Here is a 6,790-nt window from a genome sequence, read left to right as displayed (position 1 = left end):
ATATCCGAGGACCAAAAGAGATCACAAAAATAACGAACTGACGCAGATAGTTGTAACAAATAGGGGCACCTATTTCAATAAAATATATCTCCCCTGAGGAAGGCCGTGGTTAAACGGCAGAAACGTCGGTTTTTTGTCTACCTTTTAAGTATTTTTCACAATGTTTTAAAAAAAAAAAATGGTTCAATGGCTCTGAGCACTATGGGACTCAACTGCTGAGGTCATTAGTCCCCTAGAACTTAGAACTAGTTAAACCTAACTAACCTAAGGACATCACAAACATCCATGCCCGAGGCAAGATTCGAACCTGCGACCGTAGCGGTCTTGCGGTTCCAGACTGCAGCGCCTTTAACCGCACGGCCACTTCGGCCGGCCAATGTTTTACTTCGGAATCCATGCAGACTGGCATGTAAGAAGTCACTATGTTCTAAATACCTCAAGCCCAATACATTCAAACAGTAGAAGAAGTTGAACACAAAATTGTAGACTTTCATCTTCACTCAAGTTGTCACAAAAGTATTCTTTCGGAAGGCTGTCTACATCTTTCTTTTTTAGATTTTTTAGGATGTATCAAACTGAGGACATTTGCGTCAGGTATATGATATGTTGCTACACCTCTTTTTACCTAGGTCATATAACTTTTTGATTTATCATTCAAGCGGTATAATATTTCCATTTAAGATTTATTTACCTTCTTTCTCCATTGCCTTATTCAGATGACGGCAGAGGTCGTAGTTCAAAATATTCCAGCCTATTGCTAGCCTTCGGGCATACCCCATTTTCTAAAAATTTTATGATTTTGTTTCCGAAGACTATACTCCTCCGTAACGAAAGGCGATCCGTAGACAAATATGAATGTCCACCCATTTGGAATATCAGGCTTATTTCTTTACCATAGCCGGAAGATTGTTTGAAATAAACTGCGTCGGCATTTCTGTCCTGCCGCGGGCAGCGATTGGAAAATAACCTCATAATTTTTGTGTTTGTCATATCTAACCTTGCTTACTCCATTTTTCTTTCCACTACGCCCTGCTGCCGCGTTCTATATCCAGAAGAGTAGTCCCTTACCCCTACTCTCTCTTCCATGTCCGTTATATCTCGTATGAACTGCAAGCTCACTCAAAAACATGATGCTATACAACAGGCCTTTTGGAGACGACGATTCATTGGCCACAACAGTAAGCAGTATACAACGGATACATTGTTTTGAACTTCCTAAATACTTCTTACCTTGACCTCACAGGTTTTCTTGGACTTTAGGAACAAGTTACATTAGCAGCCTGGAAAAAATGGAGCTATCACGGATTGCACCAAAATTTCTGCTGGGTATATTATGTTTTAAACCAAATGCCATACTTTGCACTTGATTTAAACGGTTAAGAACTACGTCTTGAATTAAAATACAACCGTAGCTCGATGCAGCCCGTCTTCTAGAGTAAAAATCCGCTTTTCACTAATTAACAATAGCTGGTGGACTTGTCGCGTGTTAAACCATCGCTTCTTTAATATTTACGATTGTACAAAATTCCTGGGAAAGCATATCGACCGGAACTTGGACTGGAAATCACACAGAACGTCATTCGTACAGTTTTGCAGCATTTATTTTATGTGTAATTGCTGTTTTAGATGATGAAAGCATAAGGAAATAATCAAATTTTTCATGCTTCCATCCACCTGTATCTACATACTGGAAGTACAACCACCAAAGAGTGAGCAGCGGAGAATACCGTTGTCACAACCAGTCACCACATTTACTAATACACCCAAATGGAGCCAGAGAAAAACGACTGTCCGCTTCCGAGTGAACCCTGATTTACCCAAATGGAGCGAGAGAAAAACGACTGTCGGCTTCCGAGTGAACCCCGATTTCTCTTACCATGTCTTCGTGAACATTACATAAGATTACTCCCCTTGAGTGAGTTTCATTTTTCACCTAGTATTTTCGTTATATTCGCATGTTGATCGAACGAACTGTAGAAAATCTGGCAGCACCACTATTGATTCCCTCATTATCTTCCTTTAATCCCACCTGGTGGGGCTCCAAACACTGGAACAGTACTCAAGAGTGGATCGAACAAGTGTTTTATACGCGGTATCTTTTGTAATCGAGCTACAATTTTCTATAATTCTCCCAATAAACCGAAATCGACCCTTCACCCTCCCCTACAGACGACCTTGCGTTGTCGTTCCATTTCATGATGCCTTTCAGCTTTATGCCGTGGATACGTCAAGCAGCACTCCATCTATATTGTAACTGAACATTACAGGACTGCTGTATTAGCTTACGTTTTCCTGCATGTAGAACAAGCTGTCATACATCACACCAAATAGATGTTTCATGTAATCATGATCCTCCTACAGTCACTCAACAATGACACTTTGTCGCTCACTACAGTGTCGTTAACAAACACTCGCATATTGCTACTCTACCTGTTCCTCAGATTGTCCATGTGTATAGACACATTGATTTCATGTGGAATAATTTCCTCGGACGATTTCGCATAGGAACACAAAGTAATTGCTCAGAAATGCACTATAAGGATATAACTAGGTGTCAGTTACAGAACTTCGTATAGAAGGGAGTTGAAGTAAACAGGTATACAAACGACAGCCTATCAGTACGTCTTCACTCTTGTGATGTTTGTTGGGAGGATTCTCGTGTAATTTGAAAATAACATAAGATGTCATAAATGTGACACTAGGAACAAAAATACTCTGCACTATCCATAACGTAGCCTCAGCAATGCAAAGAAAGGTGGGACGTATATGGTCATAAAAACATTTGATCACATTGTTTTTGAATTAAAGGTGCTAACAAATAATGAACGTCAAAAAAAATAATAGAATAATTTACATTTTACAAGTTCTTCTATCCCGTTGATGAGGTTCTGAGTAGATATTACGCCTATGGTTGGGTTATATTTACGAAATTTAGTTACATATTGGGATAAAGAATATCAGGTACCGTAAAAATCCAGCATGTAGGCATATTTTCACACAGGAAATGCATCTTGTTTGTAAACTAAGTAACACATTCCACAACGTAGCGACTTGTCGCAAATACGATACCCCTAACACCCAAAAAAACTAAATGAAACTAAGGATATAAGAATAAAATGACAGTTTTACTGGAGGGATATAAATTTTGGTGAGATCAAAATTACAATCGTCTACATCATTAAGTTCACGGTACTATTAGAATTCGCGTAATAAATAATTTTCCTGCATTTGGCAGACTTTATGTAAAAGTTTGAGATCCTCATTGGTAATTATTAGGCATCGTCATTGTCATTCAAATGATACTATTGTGTACTTACATAAACTGAAAGTAGTGCAAACCAAATGTTAAAAGATCATAATGAGACCTTTGAAGAATGTTGCATGGAGGTCATTATGAGAAAAGATGTGTGTGAGGTTGGGCTAATGAGATAGAACAACTAATATGCAGGTAGCGCATATCACAGCCAGACAGGTTCCAAGCACCTAGAAAGATAACAATCGAAAATCTTTAAGTGCCACTAGGAGGCCAAATATCGAACTGCGATAGCGAAGGACACTTTAAATAGGAAGAAGAATCTATAAATCTGATTGGGACATTCTATGGAGTTGAAAGAGGAGGCTGTGAGGGGACGAATTTGAGAAGTGGGTGAGGAGGATTAGTTTGGCACCGAGAATAACTAATAAGTTGTTGGGAAGATGGGGGGAGAGAAGAAGACTATTGTAAAAAAAGAACAATTAGCTTGGTCACATGTCACGACGGTAGTGTTTAACGATGAATGCAAATGAAGTGTTAGGTACAAGAGGAGAAGATACAAGATGGTAGATGATATTAATGGAAGTGGAAGTTAGATGGAAATAAAGAGAGAATTAGAAGACAAAAGGATATGTAGATCAACTGTGGGAAGGCCAGACTTCGAGTGGAATACATAAAAAAACACCCAAAAATTTGTCGTGTGCTTCCATTTGTTCATACGTCACTATTGACGTAGCAGTGTGGAAGTTTCGTGCACAGAGACACGGATGGAGAAGCCGTGTCGGCTAACACTGCTGGGCCAGTGGCTGGGAGCGCAAGTTATAAAGCGAGACTGGCAGCAGTAACGCGTTATATGGCCGCGGTTAAAGCCCAGAGCAGCTAATTATTGTGGCACAGGCTGCAGCTGGAAACACGCGAGGGCCCTCCAGTTTCACACTCGCTTGTTTTACACGGCACTGGAGCTGGTCGTAACCCTGCCCTCAGAATGAACAACGTCCCTCAATCTGGAGTAGCGGTCCCTGGCCAGGTGACACAAATCAGCGACTGGCAAAGCCGCATCCGCTGTGTTGTTTACGGCCGGTGTGGAACAGCGCACAGGCTTTCAGGAAAACTTCGCAACCCGATTATTAGTAGGGATGAGACAGTCAAGTGTGTCCAGTCGCTTGCTGTCCAGTGCTGGAAAGTAATGCAGTCAGAGGCCAAACGGCATGTACATCTATGCGACTATACTCAGAGATCCATATCATGGTGTGTGGCAGACGGTTTTCCTGTGGTTTCCCCCTTTCCTGTTCCAGTTATGAAGCTCGTGCAATGTGAACTAGAGTCGAAAAGTCTACGAATGACAATTATAGTCTCCAATTGTTAACACCGTTTCATTTTGCAGAATCGATGACGAAGAAAGTAATATGACTCCCACTCGACTAAGAATGTATGCTCTTTGAATTTCAACAGGAACTCTCTTCATAGTACGCAGCGCCTCTGTCATATCGTCTCTCCCTATAATTAGGCTAGCATCTCTTTAACTCTCTAATGCTCAATGCACGAACCCCTTAATGAAACGTGCCGTTGTTCTTTGCAGCTTCTAACTGCCTCCTATTACTTCTGCCTGGTAAGCATCAATGGGGAGTAATGAAAATTCTGTATTTAAAATTAAGAGATGGCCTGGACATGTAGCCAAGAGAATAGATGGTGACTCGACCAAGGAAGTTCCTTGCTGCTTTCCGGTCAGAAAATCCCGAGACGATGAGCTAATCTAATATAGGTATAAGACATTAGATAACATACGAGAATAATGTGGATCTACAGTAGTGAAAAAGAGAGTAGAGAAATCCAGCACCCCATATTATTTCTGCGGTAATTATGAATATACAGAGTACAAGAACCTCGGAACATCTATACAAGCATATACTTTTAAAAAACAACATGTCAGAAGTATTTGATCTGCCACAATCAAGGATACTCTTGGGTCACAACTAAACAATACGGTGAACGACACCTAACGTTCTCACTTGAAATTACTTCTGCGTTAACGACCTCTCTGAATAGTTTTCACCACCATCGACAATGCCTACAGTCTCACGAAACAAGCAGCAGCACGTTCTCTCAACTTCATTAAAAACCGGGTTACTTGCACGACACTTTGTTCTCTCAAAAATACAACTATACACTTTTTCAGCTAGAAAATAAGATTTCGATGTGACAAGTTCAGTGACAAAGCTGTTTTGTACATCTAAAACTAAATTCCGTAGTAAATAACATGCAGTACTAGTATTTCTGTGGTGTTGTTGTGGCCGTTGAATGGCTTCCACCTGCAAGTTTAGGAAGTTTACAGCACTTTCCAACGAAACTTGCTCCTGTCGCTTAAGATATCTTGCCATGTTTGTACGTAACACTTAACACGGGTATCAACGTGTTACGTAAGAAACAAAATAAAATGTCTCTGAAAGTCATTATTACAGCATGGTGATGAGGTAATTATCCTTTTTACCTACCAAAACGTTGAACAAAGAGTCACATATCCAACAGACAACACGATGCTCTTCAGAGAATGTGATCTACAGATAGCATCTAAGAGTAATGATCTATGCATCGTGGATCCCGGTTTCAAACACGGGAAATGTTCACATAGTAAGTAGAAACCATAGGTAGGAAACTGCCAAGGGGAAGGTGACCATGATAAAATGATGGAATAACCAACCGCGGAAAATAAAATACGAGTCGGAGAACAGAATGTCATATGGTTGCAGGTAGTACGAATGCTAAAATATCTGAAAAGGGAAATGCAGAAACTGAATCTAGATACTGTGTTGTCAGTAAAGTGAAATGGAAAGAAGATAAGGATTTCTGGTCAGACGAATATAGAGTAATATAAGCAGCAGCCGGAAATGGCATAACACAAGTAGGATTCATTATGAATAAGAAAGTAGGGCAGACAGTGGGCTATCGCGAACAGTTCAGCGATAGGATTGTTCTCATCAGAATCAACACAAAACCAACACCGAATGCGACAGTTCGGATGTACATGCCAGCTGCGCAAGCAGAAGATGAAGAGATACGGAGGGTATATAAGGATATCAAACGAGCAGTTCAGTACGTAAACGGAGGTAAAAATGAGCTATTCATGGTGGATTAGAACGCTGTTGTAAGAGAAGGAATAGAAGAAAGGGTTAAGGGAGAGTATGGTCTAGGTAGTAAGAATGAGAGAGAATAAAGTCTGATTTCTTTCTTCAATAAATTTCAGCTAATAATAGCGAATGCTCTGTTCATGAATAACGAGAAGAAGAGGCATACTTGGAAAAGAACCGAAAACCTGGAAAGATTCCAGCTAGATTACATAATGGTGAGACAGGGATTCCGAAATCAAGTAATCTATTGTAGGGCGTACCCAAGTACAGATATAGGCACTGATCGTAAATTACTAATGATAAAGAGTAGACTAAAGTTTAAAATAATCGTCCAGAAGGGTTAGTGTGGAAGGAAGTGGAACACTGCAGTATTGAGAAATGATGAGACGTGTCTGAAATTGGTTGATGATGT

The sequence above is a fragment of the Schistocerca piceifrons genome, chromosome 4, assembly GCF_021461385.2.
Source record: "Schistocerca piceifrons isolate TAMUIC-IGC-003096 chromosome 4, iqSchPice1.1, whole genome shotgun sequence".
NCBI lineage: Eukaryota > Metazoa > Arthropoda > Insecta > Orthoptera > Acrididae > Schistocerca > Schistocerca piceifrons.
Note: the sequence above shows the minus strand (reverse complement) of the source record.